The sequence below is a fragment of the Candoia aspera genome, chromosome 1, assembly GCF_035149785.1.
Source record: "Candoia aspera isolate rCanAsp1 chromosome 1, rCanAsp1.hap2, whole genome shotgun sequence".
In the NCBI taxonomy this organism is placed as follows: Eukaryota; Metazoa; Chordata; class Lepidosauria; order Squamata; family Boidae; genus Candoia; species Candoia aspera.
The window spans coordinates 220,656,408-220,681,647 of NC_086153.1; the positions used below are offsets into that span (position 1 = coordinate 220,656,408).

At 40.3% G+C, this 25,240-nt stretch overlaps 1 protein-coding gene across 1 annotated transcript in view; it reads right to left on the bottom strand.

Annotated features, from left to right (window-relative positions):
• The window catches only part of GLI2 (GLI family zinc finger 2), a 253,350-nt gene extending 228,380 nt beyond the window's left edge, over positions 1 to 24,970 (bottom strand). The window contains exon 1 of the mRNA XM_063288804.1: positions 24,860 to 24,970. The gene's annotated coding sequence lies outside the window, so the exon portion shown is untranslated. The remainder of the gene's footprint in view (positions 1 to 24,859) is intronic.
• Between the last annotated feature and the right edge of the window lie 270 nt (positions 24,971 to 25,240).

The following is a 25,240-nucleotide window of genomic DNA, read 5'->3' on the forward strand; positions in this document are numbered from 1 at the left end:
GTTTAGATAGGACTGGGTGACAAAATAAAAACAAGATAACCTCATTATCAGTACAGTGGAATTGTGTGTAAATGTCAGCATATGTTTCTGCTTAATAGTAGCACTTTGATACCATTAAACATTTCAAAATACTCATAATACTGTCTTATTCAGGGTAACAGAAAGGGGGTGGCTGGGTTGGAATAATAGCTGGGGTAATAGGAATTTAGTACATAAAACCCCAGGGAATACTGGAGACATAACTGGCATACAGATGGGCGCCTGTTAATTTGCAAAATAACGGAAACAGCCCAGGGGCCTTTGGCACTATTGAGCCAACAGCGCCAACCCCTAAAGCAGATGTTGACACCTATTTCTGCCCTAAAGGCTGCTCTTGGCCCTCCTGTGGAATATGTGGGGCACAAACATAATTTAATCTACACCAAATCTGACTAAAATTAGAGTTTATTTAATATTTTTTCCTTCTGGTTTATTAAAAATCACAGTAAGATGGCAACTTTTGGAGTGTTTCTGGAGCCATATTCAAGGCTTTCAGGGACCATATACAGCAGTGGGGTCTCAGGTTCTGCATCCCCATCCTAAATCAGGGGTATCCAGGGGTCAAAAAAGTCAAGATGCCCACCCTCTTTCTATGAATGCCTGTAACTGGAAAACTGCATTTTGCTTGCTGGAAAAAACTAAATTCCCATTACCCAAAGCATTATTCCAACCCCCACCGCCTCCCTATAACCCTGAATAAGGCAGTAAGACAGACAGCATGCTGAAAAGAGAAGGAAACTTGAAAAGAAGCTGCAGCTACCAGACAGCTGGTAGCTAGACATTTAAGAATCATCAAAGAGAAGCAAATATATCCACAGTGTTCCAGGTAAATGTTCCTGTTTTAATTGAAATATTACTGAAAATTGATACTTGCTTAAAGTGCATGCAGTCATCTTTTACAACTGTAAACATAACTTAAGGGAAAATACACAGTAGTTTCCTTTGAGCTCAGGAACAGAATAAATATCAAACAATAGAAAAAATTCCACAATAACCAAAATGGAAGAAATGTGGTTTCTAAAAATTGTGTGGGCAAACTTTGACCAGTCCCCACCACCACCACCACACAGACACTTGTCTGCAGATAATTTATAAGGAGGAACCCCATCTCCTCAAGAGTAGTAGAAAGGGGATAATGGTGAAGTCATTAAGCACCCCCCCCATCTGTTTTCTGGATTTAGTGATGTGTCTTTCTTGAAGAGCTGCAGCTGGGCTTCAGGATACAAGTTCATGGGAGGTTATTCGGCTCCAGACGTTATTATTAGCAGGACAAATAAGTCAGACCAGACTTGTTCTCTTTTCCCCTGTTGCTCAAAAGTAATGAACTTCTGAACCCTCTCAGTAGAAGGAAAAGTAAAAAAAGAACTACAGAATGAATTTTACCTGTGCATGTTGTTAACTTGCAGTCTCCCCACTGCACACACACACTTTTTGTAATCTAGCTCTATGCATGACATAACATGTTTTTCTTGGATCCCAGTGAAATTTTTAACAACAGAGGACTTTGAGAATAGCTCATCTGCCTAAGCCTGGTATTTTCTCTAAATTTATTTATTTCTTTACCGCCCATCTCATATTACAATGACTCTGGGCGGTTTACAAACAATTAAAGATAAAAGATTAAAATATCATTAAAACCATACAATATAGATGCACATAAATATAAAATACTAAGTCCAAAATGGCGAATAACGATCTCATCATTGGCCCCATCAAGGTGCCAACAAACCCCATGATTGGCTATCCCCCCTCCCACCCCAAGCAAGGTGGCACAACCAGATCTTAACCCCCTGCTGGAAGGCCGGGAGAGAGGGGGCCTGCCTCACCTCTGGGGGTAACTTATTCCATAGGCCAGGTGCCACAGCAGAAAAGGCCCTCCTTCTGGACCCTGCCAATCGACAATCTCTCATGGACAGGGCCTGTAATATGTCCTCTCTGCCTGACCAGATGGGACAGGTCGATGTAATGGGGGGGGTGAGGTGGTCCCTGAGATAAATGCACAATAGATCTTTTCTGCTATGCTGTAAAATATTTAAACATATCTCAAAAGGCACAAATGGAAATGTGTTGGTTTCTTGTAAAACTAGCACTAGGGATGTAGAAGCAAAATATGCTAGGTCAGAACTGGGGCAGCATGTGTCAGAAAGTAACCATGCACAGTGTGAGCCACAAATCTCATGCTCTCTCCTAACACTACCACTATTCAGCAGCCCTCCACTTGCTCAGTGTGGGATTACCAGCCCCGTGCCATTGTTATTACTTCACAAAACTCACACATGGGATTGTTGACGTGTCCCTCAACTGCCACAATAGGTGAAGCCAACAGCCTCACAGCCTGCTGTTGGTGGATTTTAGCTACCTTGCCCAATTTTTGCCCTTAATTATAAATTTTAGAGTTGACTACATAACAGTTGCCAAATTTTCTGCTGAAGCAGTTATAAGCCTAGAATGTAGGTTCCACAGGTAGTGAAAGGGGTCATTTAGGCCACTGAGTTCAACTCTTTACTCAGTGTAGGTACTCAAATTAAAGCGGTATTTGAGCTATCTAGTCTCTGCCTGAACACATTCAGAGAAGGGGAGATCAATACCTCTCTGGGTAATTTCTTCCACTGGTGAAAAGCTCTTACTGAAAGTTTCTTCTAATATTCTATGACAATTTGCCTTCCTAGAACCTCAGCTGACTATTTTGTGTCCTGCACATTAGAATAACAGAGGTCTTGATCATTTTCTGTCTGATGTCCTTTCAGGTGTTTTGAAGAGTGTTCTCATATACACCCCCCACCCCAGGCTTTTCAATCTAAACATACCCAATTTCTTCAGGCTTTCTTCATAGTAGTTAGTGTCTTCTCCTCTGATCCTTTTTGACTTTCTTTGAATCTGTTCCAGATTGTTGGAATCCTTAAAATGCACACAGAATTGAATAAAATATTCAAGCTGGGATCAATGCAAAATAAAATGGAAATATTACTCCCATGATTTGGAAACTAAACTTTTCTTGATGAAGCCTAAAACGGTGTCTCTTTTTGCAGCTACTTCATACAGCCGATTCGTATTTTTACTGCTGGCTCATTATCTTTAGAAGTAAATTAAAAGTCAACAAGAAGTTAGGATATCTCATTGAGAATGGAGTGATTTGTATTTTGCACATTGGGAATTATGGAACTAGTGGTCCAATGTATATGGAGAGCATCAGGACTGAAAAGCTGTCTTAGAGGATGAAAAGGGTTAGGCAGCATCTCATTACTTTTCAGAAATCTTCATGTGGCCTATCTGTCTGGTTCCCAATACTTGAAAAACTTGTCCCACTCTCATAGCTATTATTCTTTATCCAACATTTTCCAATTTCTGTACAACCTTCCTCTTTCTACTCAATAGCTGTTGCAGAGATGCAAATATTCTCAGAAGCAAAATATTAAATTAAAAAAAAGCTATTGCTTTTCATGGGGATAATTTATTTTTACTGCTGGAGTTGAATTTCCCTGAGTTTCTTTGGCTCTGAGAGGATTGGCTCAAAATACATAAAACATTAAGTAAGAGCAAGTATGATTGCAGTTTTCATGACCATAGATAAATCCGTGAAATCATGAGAGCCTTGTATATATAACATATTCATTTTACTTTTGAATAGAAAGCCAAAGTATGAAGAACAGAGCTTTTAACATTGAACCCTCTGCCAGATGAATCATCTTGAATAGCTAATTCATGTCTCTCTGGAACATTCAGGGTTGGCCACCATGATGTAAAGGGCAACCACAGCCTAATCAAACAACTATTTGGGAGAGCTATATCGTCCTTGAACAGAGCCCAACATTTTTTAGCCAAAATACAAGAGCTTTAAAACACGGAAGAATCCTGTGTGATAACTGATCAGCTCTAAAGCTGTGATTCGCCCTTACAAAAGAGGAAATGACAAGAAGCTGATTCCAGCTGCTAAAGGGAATATGTCAAAACTGACAAAATACTAAGAGATCAGGTTTCCATTTTGTGGAGCTATTCAACAGGAGAAGAACTTTTCATATCCTGCCAAACTGCAGCCCTGTCTTGGAATGTATGCTGTTGTTTTGATAAACTGCAGCTTACAAGGGGAAAGAAAAAAACTTAATTTTCACATCATGAAGTTTGGCTTAAACTGCTTTTGGGCCATAATGGCTTTTAAATGATAGACAGCCAAAAAGAAAAGAGAAAGAGAAAAATCAGTACAAGGGAGGCTCGGGGACACATCATACTTGGACATCTGAACAGTTTCACAAAGGTCTGACTCAGGGGCATGCAGTATTTACTGATAGGAATAACACTGCCAAATAAGGTATAAAGACTGGAGAAAAGAGATAAAAATCTGATGTGAACCACAATTTGGAACCTATATTAAATTCTTCAGCATTGTACTTCCCAAGACATCTCAAGAAACATTTCAGCATGAAGTATTTGAATTACTGATACAGGCTTTGACCTAGCTGAAGAGGGTAGCTGGAACTGCATCTCACTGAACTCAGTAAAACAACTTTCTTGTAAATAACTCAAATCTTAACAAACTTCAGCACTACTTAGTAATTGAATACCTAGCTAGCATGTCAGATCTCTCACAAATATTATAAGTAAGCAACCCAATCTGGCATTTATTTAGGAACAAATGTTGGGGAGGGGGGATGTAAGTCTTTCCACTTTGAATCCTAGATCATGATTTCTCAAATGAGCTCACAAGCAGTCAAATTCATTCTAGAAGAAAAATACAACGCCACAATGGTGTTCAGTGGCATCCACAGGGGAAGGGTCAAACAAAGCCAAGATGGCAGCCATGTCCATGTGACCAAAGCCCTACCCAGCTCTGTATATATCCATGTCACACACACATACAGAGAGGCAGGGCTCTGCTCTGGTTCCGCATTTGTTGACTCTACCCTGAGAATGCCACTGACAGTATTAGTAAAAAGGGTAAGATGGGAATAAGGTTAAGCTAGAATTCTCTCTTCTTCACATTTATGTCCTATTTATATTTCTGCCCCATTTTTGGAAATGATAACTCTCTGGGCATTTCAGGATTTCATACTTTTCACTTCTGATTACTGTTACCATTATGAATGATCTGGCTATCTTCGGAACAAGAGAAATTATACTAAGCAGTTTGGCTTCTTATTTGGACAAAATAATCTCTTCGTTTCCTTTGAAAAAATGGGGAAATAAAAGTTTTTAATAAAATGTATAGCACTGTACTCTGATTTATACCCTAGAAGCTCCCACTGCTTCCACTCCATTTGACATATGAACAAGAGTTAAACAATCACATTCCAGCCACATTCCTACCTTGTCTATATTTAAAAAATATTTTTTGTGCTGGCCAAGGGAGGAAGAGCTGACTCTCTGATTCTTGCAAGCCTAAAATGTCTCTTAGGCTGCACCTTCCTTTTCCTTATCTTGAAAAGCTCAACTGGAAAATTAGGCAAAACAGGCCTCTAAATCAAGCTGTAGCATCTCCAGTAAAATGGTAGTTTATCTTCCGCACGAGCTGGATGGTGGAGATCCATGTAATTAGAGAAACAAATGCAGCCGTAGCTCTTAACATCTACACCAGTAATTCAGTTCTTCCATGAAAAGGAGGGGGACGACAGACAACATGAAAGTGTTGGTTGGCTTAGATCACAAATTAGATCCACAGCTAAAACTGTCTTCCATAATTGGTTTTAAATATGCTGCATACTTCAGTGCTTTGCTACCACACATACTGCCGCATCGGATCCTGAAATGCATATTATTTATTCTCTGGCGGTCACTCCAAATGCTATTCCATCACTATCTAGAAAAAGATGTATACATCATACTGCCTGGAGCAGCTTCCCCCAATCCAGTGCCCCTAAAATTTGTTGAGGGTAAAACTCTCTTCAAATCATTTTGGCCCCCAACACATTTGGAGTGCTCACAATTTATTAGAAGCAGAGAGCCAACCAGAGCTGGATTGAAGAGACTGACCCAAATGTGGAAGGAAAATCCAGGACCAGGGGCAAAAACACAGCCATAGGAGAGTGAAAGAAGAGGGAAGAGGAAATGTTGAGGCTGAGCTGGAAAGGGCAGAGTCTAATGATCTTATATAAAAAGGAGAGGCAGGTTGGATAATGAAGAAAAAGTACTGTAATTAGTAGCAAAGCTCCAGGAAACCAAATGATTGGGCAAGTTTTTCAGCAATGGGTAACATGCAAAAAGAGAATAGGAATGCTTAAATATTTAGCGATTATGTCACACCTTAAAGCTTTGGACCTTTATGTTGTCATAGTAACAGCTTACTAGCAGCTTTTCAAGGATTCCATTAGATCATGATAAGATTCCTCTAAGATCTCTAAGATTGTGCAGTCCTGGGTGGTTACTGTCGGGATCAAATTAATGGACTAGATCATAATTTCTCAGCACTGAGTCTCCAGATGTTGTTGGCCATTATTTATGCAAGCTGGAATGGCAGCAATCGAATTCCAACCATTTTCGTACCAGGAAAACTGTACGGACAGAACATGTCATTCTTCTCAAAGTCACACCATATTATCAGTTTCAACATCCCATACTATTGCTAGCACAGGTAATCCATTTATTTTTGGCCAAAAACACAGTTCTGAAATCTCAAAGAACTCTAAGGTCTGTCTCTGTTTCTGCAGACTTCTGCCAGGAAAAATAATCTTGGATTGTAAGCAAAGTCCCTGAAGTTAAACGATACTGTTAAAGTGGATACATGTGCCATCTCGCTTTCAGCAAGCATGAAGGAAAAAAGAATCTTATTTATGTTTGTAAATTAATCCAGTTTCTTGAACTTTTCTCATATTCTAGGGTGTTGGCTTATTACATGTGTCATCTTATTAATTACAGTGATGATGTCTTTATAGCCATTAATAAGAAATGGCTTCAAACTATCTGTAACCAGATGCTTGGTCTTTAAAGAGTCATCCAGAAACAGAAGTTTGAATAAAATCTTTACTTTTTTAAAAAAAACAAAATTAAGTCTGTTTCTAAAACTAGCCTTGTTAGCTTTATAATGAATCTAATTTTCATTGTCACACATTTATAATTTTTTTGGCCTGATTCCAAGAAAGTGAGTCATGCTAAAAAAAAGGAATAGGTCATAGTCTATTGGTAGAATCTATCTTTTCAAAATAGAAGGTCCCAAGCTCAGTCACTGTCATCACCAATCAGGGAGATCTGCTGAACCTTAGAGCGCCAATAGGTAACTAAAATATAATGGACAAGACTGTTTTCTTCCCCAATCTTGCATCCTCCAGATTCTGTGGGCTACAGTTCCAATACTAGCTGAGGATATATGCAACGAGAAGGTGTCAGGTTGAAGAAAGTTGAACTGGATGACCAATGGACTGATTCAGCTTAAGGTAGTTTCATAAGTCAAAGCCAAAAGGGCTTAACTACTTTGCCCCACTGCATTTATTTATTTATTTACTTAGTGCCTTTGAGTCAGTGTTGACTCCTGGCAAACTGCATGGGCAAGTCCCTACAGTTTTCTTGGCAAGGTTTCAGAAGTGGTTTGCCCTTGCCTGCTTCTTAGGGCTGAGAGAGAGGGACTGGCCCAAGGTCACCCAGCTGGCTTCGTGCCTAAGGTGGGACTAGAACTCACAGTCTCCCTGTTTCTAGCCTGATGCCTTAACCACTACAAACTGGCTCTCCATTGCGTTTAAGTGCCTTCAAAATCAATTAACTCTCTCTAGTTCAGGACCACAACTTCCAGTCATTTTTCGTACTATTTTCGTGCAAGGAAAATTTCCATGATTAATACCATAAATACGTAACCTGGATTTAAGAGCACCACAAAATCTCAAAAGCAGCTTTAGCTATATGCACAATCCATTACTTTACTTAACTTGCTTATTCAGTAGTTGTGTGATAGCTATATAATATTAAAAAGAACATTTCCAAATGTGAGCCCATGGGCTATTATGGATTATGTCCAACACCTGCCTTTCATAAATCTCTAGCTGTTCTTTCCATCATGTGAAAATAATAAAGTCCTACTATATGTTAACTTTAATTAAGCAATCTGAACGAATATTAACAAGATGGTCCTTAAAATAGCTTGAGTTAAGAAACCACAATTGAAACAATTGCCCAACTGTATGAATGTGGTTATTCCAGACTGAAAATGCTAGGGAATGAGAGCAGTTATCCTTGCTCCATAGCAGGTTCACCCTGGAGATGGAACAGTATGAAGTTCCACCAACAGAATTCATCACTGGAATCTTCTGTTAGATCCTCCATTTTAATCATAAAATATTTTTATCCACTGGTAGATTATTCTCATTTTACTGACATTTTGCTAGATACCACATCCTATTACACTCTTTGTGATCCCTTTGAAATTTAGGATCACCCACACATTCTGAGGAATGGTTGGCTTCCACAACCCCATGTCTCTTTAATAATACCACATAGACATATCATGTGAAGTGTTACAAACAGTTGCTTAAATCACTGTTGCCCGTAGTTTGATACTTATGCCAAGAGATGGGATTAAAACAAAATCACTAGTTAAAGCTGAGATTGAAAGATTAAATGTTTTGGAACATTCATGAGAATGCCCCAAAACATTTTCTTTGGACTCCTTTCTAAAAAAAAAAAAAATTTTTTTTTCATTTATTTGGTTCCACTCTGTGTTGGCTCACTTAGTAACCATGACATCATTGCATAATAACCTAAATGGTTACTTAGCATTGTGATGTCATCCTCTAACTGGGTAAAATCACTCACACAGATTTTCAGAAATAAAGGAGAATCAGCTATGGAAAAAAAGGATATTCTGATGGTTTTATTTGCTGCTTTCCAGAAAAGTTTCATTTTGCTAGTTTATACCCTCAAACAAAAATTGAAGAATATCCAACAGTTTTAAAGTTGGCACAAACTAGAGATTTTTCCGTTTTTGCAGGTTATACAGTATAACAACATGCTTGGCAAATACAATTTTGCAACCATATCACTTCTCACAGATAAATTACTAGGATTTTTTAGTCTTTTGATGTTTCGTTGATATTATATCACAATATGATGCAAAACAGAAGATAGAGAAGATGAATATGTCAAGAAAGAGCTGGCTCTTCAGAGTCTTGGTAGGATTGGGGCAGGTTATAAAGATTGTAAAATAAATAAATAAATTAGAGAGTGAGAGAGAGCACGCTCAACAGGGCTTACACATGTATTATATTTCCTTATCAATATAAGGATACAGTATGTAATACATGCGTAAGCCCCATTGAGCTCAGTGGGAATCACAGTGTAAAGTTGACTCAAAAATGATTCCCTTTGGGTTCAGTGGGGTCTACTTCTTGGTAATTACATATAGGATTAAAGCCTAAGGGATTGTTTAGTTGAAACAGTCAGTCAAACTGCAATGTTTCTCTGGGGCATTGCAAACAATAGAGTAACAGATCTAGTGATAAACTGAAACAAATTACTTTCCATCATGAGAAAGAAATTGCAGTGTTTGTTTAGATCCTTGGGAGTTCTTGATCTTAACTTACAGGAGGAGATCCCACATGAAACTGACGCCATCCTGATTAAAAGCAGAAGAGCCAAATTCTGCTGAAGAAAGATTCACAACTCTGCATGGAGGCTGGATTTTTTACCTGAATAAGTGTTGTAATATCAAATGGCGGGACTATAAAAGCAACCATTGTCCATATCCAAGTTCTTGGGCTGCCTTGCCATTGCAGTTTTGGAGTGAGCCGGAAAAAGTCATCCAAGCTTTTACTACAGGTAATCTGTTGGATTAGTAAAGGAAGGGATTAGATAGATGCAATGGTTAGGGAAAGGGAAGGGTTAAAAATAACACATGTTGTGCTTTCAAATTATACCAAAACATGTGGTGCTTGTCTCCCAAGTCTGGCACTAAGGAGCCTGTGGTCTGGCAAAAGTTTGGATTTCTGGTTTTGATTTCAGAAATCATCACAAATACTAAGGCTGAAAAGCTCTAAATAACATTTGAAGGGAAGGGCTATAAAATCCTAGTTTATATACCATACATGAAATTAGACATTGTTCTTCTTGGAGTTTATGTTCCAGTTCTTTCTTCATATAATTAAATATAAATGGATCCTTAAAAGAGAAGGAGGAGGAAGAAATTGGTACTATGTTAGATCTTGCTGTAAAAACCTTTTGGCACAAAGCTGCTTAATCTCTGAGATTAATTCTCTATTTGAGAAGACAAGTAAAGAAAGAATCTTGGATACTTCTGTAGCCTGCAAGTATCAACATGGAACTCTGCCTGGAATCTCCAACGGCATGTTAATCTGATGGCTTTATCACAAAATATCTGTCACTCTAAGGAAGCTGGGCCAAGGCAAGATACAGTTGCTCTCATACTTTAACAAACTCCTGGTGCACACAGTGACAGAGTTACCGAAGATGTAATGAAACGATGTCATGCTACTCTGTACATATCTAGACTGTGTATTATCCACATTGGTCCTCTCCCAGTGATACATGTTTGACACAAATCCAGGGAACTTCAATACATCTATATGTATTTCCACCTACAAATAAGATCTCTCCCTATGTCTAACTCCTTGCAGTATATTGGAAGTCATTCCTGAAATTGCTCCAAGTGTTGGAAGTAGGTTGGGCTCCTGTGGTAAAAGGGAATGCTATAGTCCCTTTGTGTGACCAAAAGCTTTTCCTGCAGTCCCTTGGATTTCAACCTTATATAACATATAGCCTCAGCACAGTTTTGTTTATTCAGACTAGAAGTCTGAGTCATTTTCAGTGTCTCACATGTAATATGTGTAATACACTGCCTATCCAAGCATTGATAGCTTTGGCATTCCTCAACAAATACCCTACTCTGAGCAGTTAATCAAAAATATCCTGAAAATGTATGGCTTCTGCCACATCAGTTCCCAATAGGAAAAAGCAGGATTGAGGATCTTCTAATGAATCAACTTAGACAGATTTCATGTATCAGCTGCTTGGGAACATAAATAGAGGAATTCTACTGTGCTCATGTTCTGCTTTGAGCTTCAGAGCCAAGTTCTCACAACTAGTGTGTCAAGACAAATGTTGGAGAAAAGGCTCTGATCCATGGTGGAACAGCTTCTCGACTCCCATTTTTAATCAACTTGAAACCAGACAGAAAAAAGGCTGACTCAGGTGTGCAGACAAACAGTTGGAAAGAAGGAATGAGATGCACAGGTAACAGTACATACCGAGTCAAGGAGCTACTTATCAAAAGAGCTCACACTCCTATCACTCAAAAATCCATTCTTTCTTCACCCTAAAACATCTAAGTCTAATGTCACTACAACAAATGCCTTAATAAATTATGAGTGGAATTCTATTTCAAATCATTATGTTTTCTCTGCTTTCTCCTCTGATACGAGGTGCATGAGTAAGTATTTTATTCAGCTTTCATGCTTTGACTGAATACAGACATTTTTTCAATAGCACACATGAATATACAAGGAGTTGAGTTGTCTTACTGGTTCCCCCCCAAAATAAAGACACACTGGGGCAAATTAATTTTACAATTGTACTTCAGAAGTTCATTAGGACTACCAGATCTAGGAAGCCAATATGAGACAGCAGCACAGAATTAGAATGTTCTACATCTCTTTGGTGCCATCTAGTGGTTATCCAGATTTTTTTGCAGCCCAAAAATAGTAGTCCTGCCACCACGTTACTGGTCCAGCTATGGTCCTATGTGTTTCTTTGATACCTGCATCTGGATAGCTCTTGGGATGGTTACCGGGATGTATTTGTAATGATGCAGTTAATAACTACATAGGTTAGAGATCAAAGGTGAGTTCAAAGGGCAACTGTGATTCAGAGCATATAAAGGTATGTGCATAGCACTTGTTCAGAACACCTTAAAGCAGCCACATCTTTCCTTGGGCCCCTAAGGCAGATCTTGGAAAAAACACATTGGGTTTAAGGTGTTCCTGGCAGGTGCAACATGCATGCCCATACATGTTCTACATCACTTTAATATTGACTCAAAAATTATTAACAGTATATAATAAATTAAGCTCACCAGGATACTTTACATCATATTTTGGGTCAAGGACTAAAAAAAGCTCAAAGATTAAAAAGGGTTATTCACAGGCAGAGATAGATAGTAAGTCAGTCCAGAAGTCAAATGCCATACCAATACAGCTGTGCCTTATTTGGACAGACAGAGGGCTCAGTGGGACCACTGGATCTACCAAGGAGTCATCCTCAGATGAGCCCATGGCACTCTGCATCTCCAAAAACTACAATCTCCTTTTAGGTAAGGAAACATATGTTCATTTCTTAGAGCATGAGCCCTTTAAGATTCCTTTCCTGACCAGAAAAATACAGAATTTTAGAGAAGAATTTAGTGGGGAATAAAGGCCATAGTCATGTGAACAGCTAACAGAAAGATGGAGGATGCTGTGCAAGCTATAAACAGCACTGAAATCCTCAGAAAGGATAACTGCCAAGCAGACCTGCCAGTCAGCACTAGGTATCTGAGTTTCTGTAGCTCCTGTGTGTTATATCTTATGCTACAGATGGTAAAAGGGAACAAAGAACGTGGGACACCAAAAGCAAGCTGGCCAATAAAAGCAGCACCTGCAGCACTGCATTTGTTTGAACTTCTGCACTTAGAACTGAGAGCTCTCTGGCCTCGATAAAGCAAGAGTGACACAACTGTTCTGGCTGATGGGTAATACTAGTGTGCCCAGAAGGTACTGGAAGCCCAGATTTTAATTCTGCAAGTAATGACACTTAGCCAAAGAAAATGAGACATTACATCTACTCTGTGAAGTTACCTCTTTGGATGAAGGGCAGAACAATTTGCAGTCAAAGGCCCCAGTGTCCTGACACCTTGAAGGATGATGGGTGTGGGGAGAACATGAAGTCTGTCAGCTATAATAGATTCTTCAAAACAGAGGGTTTCATAAAGCAGGAGTTTATGGTGCTGCATGATCATGAAGAGCAAGGAGGCGTTCAGGTCAGTCCTGGCCACATAAGCAAAATTTGCTCTATTTAGGGATTGGCCAATTTCCTTAAATATTGTCCACACTCTCACACAACATGGCCAACTTCCAATAATGCCATTCCCCTTCCTCAAAGACAGGTCTGTATGTTTTTCATCTTTTGCTTCAGGTATTGTGGAAGCATGGGTGCAGCTTTATACCTCATGAGCGGCAACCCTATTTTGCCCTATAAGTCCTGTATCCCCTACATTCCATCAATGTTGCCTGTTCCAAATCCAGCAATATGGGCATATTTATAATTCATAATCCCATACACCAAATACTGGTGAGTTTACAGCAGGTGTGAATCAAGGGAGCTACTTCTGTGCAAATTCTTCATACATAAGAATCACATTATATTCATTTCACTGGTTATGTTTCTGGTGGGTTTGTGCTTTTTCCTGCTTAAAGTCAACCTTTCATTTTCTTACACTCTTAACTTTAGCGCAAGTTTTAAGAGGCGGCATGTATTTCATAAATGGCACAGGCATTTTGGGCAGTAAAAACTAGACTTTAAACCTTGATCCTTAGGCCACTGAGCTATCAAAGGCAAAATTGATGATCATGAGCCCAACCATAACCAATGTATCAAACCAAGGTGTTTTGTTTCTGTATTTGAGGAGAAAAATGACAGACTGAAGGACTGTCAATTATCTGATTCACAAGACTTCCATTTTTGAAAAGCAAAGCTAAAATCTATCCTCATATTCAGCAATTTGAGCTATATTTATGTGTCATTTGTCCTTCTCTTTCCTTAACCTTTGAGTAAAAACAAGGAAAAAAAGCAAAGAATGATCAATACAGACATTCCCCAATGGGCAGCAATCCATAAATTATGTCTACATGTAATAGTCATTTTTTGTTATTAGCCCAAAACAACCCAAAGCCTCTGTACTCATGCAGAGTGCTCCTTCCTTTCCATCTGACAAGTGGCAGTCTGACTTCCACAAACAACCTTGGCTATGAAACAAGTTTTTTAGTAACAAATCAATGAGTTGGGGTTTTAAGTGTATTATGTAATATTTATTAAATATCTTATTTGTTAAACTGTTTTATCTAATACCAAGTTCAGATTATATTTGTAACTTGCTTTGGGGCCTCTTGGCTGTAAATAAAATTGATTGATCATCATCATCATCATCATCATCATGTTGAGTTCCTCAATCTATCCTCTTCTACTATTATTTCTCCCATTTTTCCACAAACCTTGTTCACAGCAATTGAAGATGGTTGTTGTTGTTGTTTGCCTTGCATGCAGATATATAAATGATATAAATGCATAGCTGACATAAAAAATAAGTTTGAAATGGTATGCAAGGCATGTTTCCTCATAATATTACTTGAAATAATCCCAGATTCCTTCTTTCTTTCTTTCTCACTCTTTCTTAGAATCACACATCCCCAAACTGGAAAATTCACTTGAAATGCCTTAATCCACAACAAGCAAGACGTGCTCAAATAGCAAACAGCCCCATCATCATCATCATCATCATCATCATCATCCATATACACAATCAATAATATAACAAACAGGCTGAAATACTGAAACTTATTATTAAGTAAATTATGATACTTGTATAGCTTCTATTTGCATAACACTAATTCATAATGGCATGTAAAACAAATTCATCACATCCGGTAATATAATGATTTGATTTATATTGAAAAGAAAAAAACCCCACAACCTCTGGAGAACAAAATTAAACTGGCAAGATATACGTGCTTCTTCCCAAAGGTTTTTTGTTTGTTTTTAAGCATCAAAATAACTAAATTATTAAAAAGGAGGGTGAGTGAATGCATCTCTAGAAGTAAATCACATGTTTGGTTCACACTCACACGTCCACTGGTTATTAATGTCAAGCTGTAGCAAAGATACTCAAGAAAACCATTACCATTCAGACCCACTAACAGCTATTAAATCTCAATCAATTCAACTTAACACAAGTGTACTTCAGGGGCCCTTGCAGTTCCTCACAGATGCAGCTCAGAAGCTCCTGTCTGACTTATTGTATTGTCCTCCACTCACAAAAGGGCCCTTGCTAAGGATCCCTCTGAAAGGGATCTTAAGTCTTATAGACCTGATGTTCTTTTAACAGATCTTTCCTTAATCAACAGATCACACACACCCTTTCTTTGCCAACTGGTAAAAAAAGGGGAGAGAGCTCTATTATAACCCCACAAAGTCAGTATGAAACAAGAAATATATATATTAATATTAAGGCAGGTGTTTTCTTTTCACATCTTGGAGACAGGAGGATGGGTGGGGGGGAGAATAACTGAAAATATTTCATTTGTGAGAAGTAAGTATATCCCATTGTTTTTCAGCACAGACAGCTAGATTCTAATTCTGGGTTTGTTGCCATTCCTCATGTAAATCCTCATGGTTTCAATGAATGCTGGACAATCAGTAGAACTGCACCCATGGTCTATGTCCATAATATTCCAGATAGTTACCACACTACAATGTGGCCAAATGCAGGCCTACCATCAGCCAGATAATGGGTTCAAACCTGTTCCCTGCTCCTGCATCCAGTAAGCAAATGGGTGGGACATAGGAAGGTTACTTCATGAAACAATCCAATTGTTTAAGCAGAATAGGTTTCAACTTGGCCAGCACTTGGATGGGTGACTGGCTGACAAGCTTTCTTAAGCAGTCGTTGTGAGAAAGGGGGGATAGTGATGTTGTTTTTGCAAGGCCTACAATAGAACAGAACTTGCTTTTTCAGTAACTTGCCAACTGAAGCTTGCTTTCTAGTAGCTAGGCTTGCTTGTCAGTATATTGAGGATGTGGGATATGTGGTTAGGGGAAACAGGAGACTGTATCTCCATAAGGGCAGGTATAAAGGAAATAAGCTGCCTAACCAATGCTGAAAATATGCTCAAAACCAGTTCTAGTGAACTTTGTGGTCAGACAAGACCCTGACCTACTTATTCCAAGGGGGCTAGCTGCCTTATAAGGAAAATAATAAATAGGGGACTGGGGGAGGTAAAAATGAGGAATGGGAGATATAAACAAAGGCAGGACTTCCTGCAAAATCTAAGGCGTCTCGGATAGGCTGTGAACTCCCAAGTACTTATCCAATGGGGAACAGGAGGAGGGATTTCACCGGCTGGGTGTAGGAAATAAAACTGCATGCTTTGTGTGAAGGGGTATGTCATGAGTACTGATGGCGAGCAAGAAGGGGCCTCTATCCAGGGGGGAAAACACATGCGTAGTACTGAGGAATTAAGCAGCCATTCAAAGAGACACAGATCAGACCCGCCTTCACTTTTGGGGTTTATCTGTCTGGGTTTTTCCCACGCTTCTTCAGTTTGTTAGGATTCTGTCTTATGTAGCAGTAATAAACACTAGAGACCTACTCCTTGTCTCAGAGTGATTTCTGACTGTTAGGACAGGGTGTGCCTATTTTGGCTGGGCACCCGTCCTTGCAAGAACGTTAATAAAATCTTTTTGCTGCTTCTCAAGACTTTGTCAAATTTATTCCATGAGGGACTTTTCCCACAGTCGTGAACTTCAGAAATACACCATGTAAGCCACTGATCTCCAAGTCCCATGATTTTGGTGGGCCACAATCAAGCATCACATTTTCACCCTTACACCATCTCTATCAGCTTTCCCCAACCAGGTGACTGAATGTGTGGCCTGTCCTTTCGTGCAGATAAGCCATGCTGGCTGAGAATTCTGCCTGCTGTGGGTCCAGTCTTTTTTGGAGGACCCCAGGCTGGAGAAGGCTGACTTACAAGCTCATGGTGGGTCAAACAAATACATGAGTTAGACAGTGTTCCTGACCACAACTCTAAATGAACACCAATTTCAAATAGCTATATGATAGATATAATTATTTGATGAGGGAATCATTCAAATATTCATTCTGATAGAATTGAAAGGGCCCTTGGCATTCAACTGCAAACTGACTTATAGAAATAGAAATACAGTTTGGTTGCACCTACAAAGGCACTCCATACCTATCTGTAAACTGTAAGAATGTACATTCCTCTAGGTAAAGGTAAAGGTTTCCCTTGACATTAAGTCCAGTCGTGTCTGACTCTAGGGGGCGGTGCTCATCTCCACTTCAAAGCCGAAGAGCTGGCATTTGTCCATAGACACTTCCATGGTCATGTGGCCGGCATGACTAAACGGAACGCCGTTACCTGCCCGCCGAAGCGGTACCTATTAATCTACTCACATTTGCATGTTTTTGAACTGCTAGGTTGGCAGGAGCTGGGACTAGCAATGGGAGCTCACCCCGTTACGTGCATTCGAACCGCTGACCTTCCAATCAGCAAGCTCAGCAGCTCAGCAGTTTAACCTGCAGCACCACCGCGTCCCAGTGTACATTCCTCTACTGATATATAATTGCCTACTTTCTTTTCTTTCTACCTGGCATGTGTTAATGCACCATAAATCAAAAGCAGGAAAAGGAAGCTTTGGCAGAGTTTTATGGTGGTCCAGAAATACATTAAAAAGCCAGCAAGCAAGGCATCTCTGATACTGTAAGCAAAATCTGCTGAGACAAGCTAATCTGGATGACTATTTGTTTCCTATTCTTGGGTGGGAGACAACCAGAAAATACTAGGATAGTACATTAATCTGGGAAGCTGGGAAAAAAAAACCCATATTCAAGAAGACAACAGACAGGAAAACTACATGGGCTAGTCCACGTTGTCACCAGAAATCAACCTTAACTCAAAGGACACTTTTTTACTTCTGATACGGTGAACATTGTATACACTGGAACCCCTCTGATTAATAACAGTTCTCTGTGATATCTGTGATCAGAGTTCCTTTTAATGGAAATACCAGAGATTAATCCAGAAATTACAGCACAGAGAACTCACGTTCTACCATTGAGCTAAAGCCTCTTTCTTTCCTCAGTACTGCACCCAAGCTAGTCAGACTCATCCAAAAATCTTCCTTAAGTTCCTCACAGACTCTTAAAAAAAACAAAACTTCATGCTGTCTTAGCCATTTCCTTTCATGTATCCGCAGAAAATGATAACTGAGGTTGAGCCATTCCTTGACTGCACTTTTAGCTAATAGGCAGTCTTAGTTTTCCATTAAAAAAAAACAGAATAAAACTGTTATTACGATCATGTTAAAGAGTTGGTGGTATGTGAATGTAAAAATCCCATACAAATGCTTGAGGACAGAAAAAGCATCTAAGAAGTTCACCGGTGATTGTTAAGAGACAGCAAATATGATCATTACTATTCACCAGCTTGCTACCAAAAAAGTGTTTGTGTGTATGTGCACACACATACATCCACTTTCATATATTCATCACATTTCTCTAGGACAGTCAGCAAATTTGGCTAAGCACGTAACAATTTAACAAGCAGCCACAAGTTATTGGGAATCAAGTAAAAAATTGCTTGTAAAGTACTTTGTCCTACAAAGATATCCACAGACCAGTGAGAAAATGTGGCTATTTGGAAGACATTATCCGAAGCTAACAGAAGATAAGTATCTTGCATGTGCTAAACTCAGTTTTCCACTATCCTGCCAGACATGCACACAAAAGAAATAAAACAGGGGACTTAAGAATAACTACTGTTCAGTGTCTTGGAAATCAAGTATGACTGAATCATAAAGAGGGAACAGTTCAAATGATTTCTCCCCCCCCCCATAAGTTGCTTGAAAGAAAACCTAGAAGCATAATTGGTCTGGAAGCCCCATTTAATTACAGGGTTTGAGTCCAACTGGGAGGAAAGGAGCTGCATTTCAACCACGCCACCTGAGATCATCCAGATACTGAAACTATTTGCAAGTTGACAAAAACATTTGCATCATAAAACACGCCAAGGCAGCACCGAGGCAAGGCAGATGTGGAATGTGCAAAGATCAGGGCACTAAAACAATTGAGGCTGTAAATAAGGACTGGTAATCAGCAATCATTGCAACTCGGGTTTAAATGCCAGGCAATTAATGGGCTTCATTCTACTGAAAGGAAATACTTTATCATAAGCTACCCTGCGAGCAGCCAAGAGCCTTGCATCTGACCCTCACAAAGGTATCAAAAGAGGGAGAAAAGCATTTATAATTGGGCTTTCTGTCCGGTCACGCACATTACGCAAACTTTCTCCCCCTGAACCGTTAGGAGCACAGCTGTTTTCTGCACTTTCTACTGTATGTCTTACAGTAGGGACACAATGAGAGAGGATTTCTCCAGCTAAAAGGTGGGAAGGGGCACTGGATGGGAAGGCAGAATTCAACCTAGTGCTAAAAGTCCCTTTGATTTCACTGTTGTTTTTGGTTCATTAAATTTTCCACAGATTTGCAGAGAAGAAAACATGATCAATAAACCCTGACAAAAGTGAACGTGTGAAAAAGGCAAGAGAAAGGCAAAAGGGAGATAAAAGGGAGATTCTGATTTCGGAGCCAGATGACCAGAGCTTTGGGCTGCTGAAGAACTTGAATAGGCCATCATTTCTTTACAGCTTTTCACTTTCTTTCTCCTCCTGACTGTTGGAACTCTTCAGTCAATACAATAGTAAATGCACGAAAACTGGTTTTCTTATGCTAATGGATGGGATCGGGCACTCAGAGTTAAAACCCACTTCCCACCAATGTGTGTTCTTTTTCTTTTTCTTTTTTTTTTAAAAATACATTAACCTATTCAAGTTAACCCAAAACTTCAGAGCCTGCTTAAAGCTTAACCTCCCCCATGCACAAAATTAATGTGGGTTCTGTTCCCACCTTCTCTTTTCAGCCGCAAAGAGGGAGAAAAAGTCTTCAGTCAGGGTAAGGTTTCTTTTAAAAGCCTTTCAGATGAGAGAAACGAAGACTGAAAAGGAAGAAACAGAAAATCAGCATCTAGAATTTTAGCCTGTCTTATTTCAAACATACACTGAATGGAACTAAGTAAGAGTGATGATGATGATGATGATGATGATGATGATGATGATGATGATGATGATGACACTTTGTAATTTTTTTAAAGGGGAAACTCTGGATTGGTACCTTGTGTTTCTACAAATCTCTGAGAGCTCTGGCCCTTTTACTCTGGATAACCAAGATGAACAGAAACTGAACTTCATAAACATTCTTCAGGGTTTAAATAAATGGTTTCACTCAGTTATGCCTCCATAAATCTCCTGGATAAAATGTATAATCTTCATAATCCATATTGAGAGTCCTTGTTGTTACTACCCTACCCGTAGAGTGACTCAATTTATGGAATATAATATTCCAAATTATCTATCTCCTTCTGCATTTTATCCTTAAGTGCAAGGATCACACAGTAAGTGTCCAGTGAGCATATACAACTATGCTAAAATTTAGCCACTTTTAGATAAGAATGTTGTTGTCATTAAAGCTGTGTGTTTTAAAGAAATAATTGACCCTAGAGGGTTTTCCTTCAAAATGTTAACAAATAAAGTCCAATTCTTTTTGGTAGTCACCCTAATTTTGAGTATATGTCAAACACTTTTCAAGCAAATTAACTCAGAGCAATCTACTTCATTCATAGAAATTCAGATAGCTGAACCAGCAGCTTAAGGCAAACATTCACAGCCCAAGAAGTGTTAGAGAAGGCTTGAAACCATAATTAGATAATAACCACATTTTTAAAGAGGGGGCATTCAAAATAAGTTCTTTTATTTTTTAACCTACTACTTCAAAAATCTTTGGGTAAGATGGTGAAGTGTGCTCACTCTAACGAAAGCAATGGTTGGGTATTTGCTACACAAATACAGAGAGAGAGTTTTGGAAAGCTGCTTGCTGCATTTGCTTTCTTTGCTAATCTGTCCTGGAAACTCTGTTGAGAACAAGGCACTTCTGAGAATACAAAAAGCTTGAAGGATTTGTGTATCTTTCAGGACACAGTGCAAACAACTGGCTTACAGTAGGCCACCAGAAGTTGAGGGAGCAAGGGTAGCAACGTTTATTCAGCTTCTATAAAATGCTTTGGATGTCTCTGCAAGAGATTGCTCTTGTAGGCGATACTCCTTAAAAAGTGTAAGTTTAAAGCTGTGATTTTTTTTCCAAGATGATCTACGCCCAAAACAAAACTGAAAATTCTTGATACACTAATCTGATGAAGGAAGCTTTGTGAGTAACCATTGCTTCCAAACTCTTTCCCTTTCCTGCAACATTCAAGGTGCCAGTACAGCAAGTTATACCCCAAATCAAGTAACTTAAATATAAAAGTGCATTATATTTTGCATAGATATATTTCTTTAGATGCAACCCAGTTAACACTTGACAGAGGATTGCCCATGTAGTCAACCAGATTTTTACCTTGTGGGAATGTAAATATGAATGAATGACAAAGCTGCCATCTCATTCACATTTGCTCAAAATGCAAAGCAAGCTTAAGACCAACAGATATACTTCATAAAAAATGCATTATGATGCAGCACCTCAGAAAGTTTTAAAGACCACACTAAACTGACGAATCAATTCCTTCACTGTCTGCTTCTTTACCTTTTTTGTAACTATTCAGCTTGGTTTTGTTTCTCAGAATACTGTCTGCCTGCACTATTTATCAGAATTCCAAAAATAAAACTTCTGCATATAGACCCAGCAATATTAGATATGTCATGCATCAATTAATCAATCTAACCTAAGAAAACCCAATAAAGGAAAAGAGAAAAAACAACAGGAAATGGCCTGAATATTTCACCTTATCTTTTAAATGAACATAACCACATGCAAACCTCACTTATACACACTGAGATACCTCCACCTCTATTCCCTCCTTGAAATGTTAAGAAAGAACGGTATTAAAAGAAGCTGGGACCCATCTTTGTGAGGACGTATTTTCTTCTGCCGAGCAGTTGTTACATTTCTGGGCATTTCAAAGTGATACAAATTATTCAAATTATTCTTCCACCACATCTGCATTTTCAAGATTTTCTTTCTTGGAAAGAAACATACCACAGAATGAAAAAAAATTACTGAAAAGAAAGTTTAATGTTAACTGATTTTTCTATCTTCTAAAAATTATGAGCAGCCTATCTAAAGCCTTTAGGAAAGATAGATAGATAGATAGATAGATAGATAGATAGATAGATAGATAGATAGATAGATAGATAGATAGATAGATATGGTCTCTGTGATTTTCTCAGCAAGATTTTTGGGAAGTTGTCTTACGTTTAATCTCCCCACAAAAAGTTCCACTGAGAGTAATTTGTTTGACAGACAGCATGAGAGAAATGACCATACTGGATGAGATGTTATACCCTACCTGTCATTTATTTTGAGGGCAACTGAAAGGCAGGTGTCACCATTTCCTGGCACACAAGGCAAAATGGAAATCACTTCAGGCAAACTTTAAAAATCACACACAAGTAAATTTGCTTTACCTTCAGCCCCATACACAGAAAGTCACAAAAAGGGGATTCACTTAAATCTAAGGTAGTTAGAACAAACAGACCAGATCAGTGCAACCTTGCAAGAAATCAGTTTTTCCCCTTTCTGTGTATTTTGGATTTTATTGTTTATTTACTCTATCCTTTTGGCACTGGGTCCACAGGACATGCCAATACAATATTTGTTTAAATGCTATTTCATGCAGCAGGCAAGAGAAACATTTACTTTCAAATTCTTGGGCATCCCCTGAGACCCAGTTGCATAAAAAGGAGAAAGATTTTTACAACTGCTCTTTTTATTGGCAACAGTCAATAGTACCTGAACTTCAAAACCCAGAGCTGCAAAAGTGTACCCAGACAGATACAGTATTTGAGAAACTATATAAAATAAAAGAAACCAACATAGACTAAGTGTATTATGGATTTAAATGACAAAACACCAAGATAAAGATTTCACTCTATGCTGGTAGGTTCATTTATATATACTGTCATGGGTGTATTCCAGCCCAAACTTTTCCTGAACTCAATTGGCTTTATTTTGAATAAACACATTCTGAATTGTGTTACCGTGTTGCTGCCTCTTGCACTTGTCAGGAAGAAACACTCATTGGGGGGGGGGGATTAATTTACTGCTGAGTAAACTTACATAAAATCAATGATACAGGGTAGAAGTGCAGTTTGTCAGAATAGTCTGTATATACACCATGCATGCAGAAAGTTAGACTTCACATTCAAGTGCAAGATGAATCTTCCCACTTCTTAAAATTGGTTTTGTTTTTATTTTCTCTGTTGTGTAACTTTGATTGTCCAATACATTGTTAGCTTTGTGGCATTTGTGATGGCAGGTGACCATCTGTGTTAAAAAGTTGCTTATGTTGCTGTTGCTGTATGTGCAGATGAGATAAATTCAATGAGAAGCTAAACTCTATGTTGCCAGCTGTTCCTAGTTTAAATCAGCCGAAAACTTCACAGCATCTCCTCACACAGCTTTACAACCCCACAGGCACAAAATAACAGCGACTCCCAAACTTCAGCCCCCTGGAGAAGAACTACAAGGTGCCCCTGGCTATTATTCACGATATTCTTTTGCGGGGCGGTGGGGGCTGGGGCAGAAGCCCCTAAGTGTTTCCAACCTCGATTGACTTCCAGTTAAATAAAGCACAAGCCTAACAGCGCCTCGAGCAACTTTAGAGGCAAAGTGCGCAGTTCTGCCGGGACTGGAAATTTCTAACAGGGAAACCCCAGTAAATGACAGCAATCGGGTGCGGGTGTGTTTTGCGGTGAGACAGAGGTAGTTAATCAGGCATCGCTGATGAGTTGAGTTCCCTCTCTTTACAGTTGTTTTCAGTCTTGGGGGGGGGGCAGAGAGAGAATCCCCCGAGCTCTTCAAACCCTTAACAGGATTGGCGCCCAGTTCACTTCACGCCGCTCCCCGACACACGCGGATCAAGTTGCAGCGGTGGATGTTTGAAATTCCTTCGCAAATATACTTGCTGAAAGATTGCTTCGGGGACCGGGAAGGCTGGCTTGGGGAGGGGGAGGCAACATCGTGGCTGGGAGACGAGTGCTCGGAGTTAACTCGTATCCAGAGGTCTCTCCAGCCCTGCCCACCCCCCACCCCGAAAATTATCCTACAGGAACCTCGGCCACGTTCTCTGTCTCTGGAAAGATACAAAAATAAAGCTCGCATTGCAAAGGAGTGACTGTCAGACTGTTACATCACAGCGCCACGAGGTTACCGCCTTAGATCGCCGCACGCACCTAGAAGCATCCCAGCCGCACACTCAGAGGCACGCGTGCATCCTAGAGCTCCGTCCAAAGAGCCCGCAAAATAGTCCCGGGGCATTGCCGAAGACGCTTTGCAGGCAAAGTGCGGGGCGACCAAAACCACCACCACACGCAGCGCCGCTAAATTCCTGCAAAACTGTGCAAGTGCGAAGAGGGGCGGGGGGAAGACGGAGCCGAGTCGAGCCGCCGGTCGTTGAACGGACCAGCACTCTCTCCACCTGAGAGAGGCGGTTTCAAACCGACCTGCCGGCAAAAAGGGCGGAAGCCGCGGAGACCTCTCCCCCACCCTCCGCGCCACTACAGAAGGCCGGGGGGACAGGAGGTCGGATTCCCCCTTCGCTCGGCTTCACAATCCAGCCGGATCGGGCCTGGCCAATTTCATCCCCTTATCTCCCACTCCCCAGGTCAGCTCGCTCTCTTCGGTTGCAGCGGAGCAGCCAGGCGCGGCCGCTAAGTTTTGGAGCCGCATCATTCTCTCCTTCTTTCCGCCCTGGCAACCGCCCTGCAACCCCTCCTTGCGCGGGGGCGACCCTTCCCAACTTTTTTCCTACGGGCCGTCACACCCACCCGGGAGGAGGAGGGGAGGCGGCGGCGGGAAAACGCGTGGTTCTCCCTCGTCCCCGTCCTCTCTAAAGGGAGCGGAAGAATCGCCGCTCGTGAAGCCGCGTCCCCTCCGGCCCCTCCCCAGGAGAATTCCGATACGCCGCGGGAGAAAAAAGTCACGAGCGGCTGTACGGGAGCCGCAACTTTACCCCAAGAGAAGTTTTCACGCGGCCAGCGGCTGTTCCGGCTCCAGAGCAAGGCGGCGAGCCCTGCTCCCCATCGTCCAGGGGTGCGGAATAGCGAGTGGGGTTCCCTGGTCGTCCTTCCCTTTTGTGCGCCGTCGCTCTCCCCACCCCCCTTTTTTTTTTTTACAGAAAGACGAAGAAAGGCGAAGCCGCCGCAGGATTCTTTTCCCTTCTTTCTCCCGCTCCGAGGCTCATTGATGATCGCCGGGGGAAGGAAAGGGGCCGGGAGAGTTTAAAAAAGTGTCGAGCGCCCCTGCTGCTGGCGTATTTCTGTCCTTCTGCCATCCATCATCCCTGCGTAGGACTTCAATACACGCACGCTCGGGGGAAAATTAAGGCAGGCGG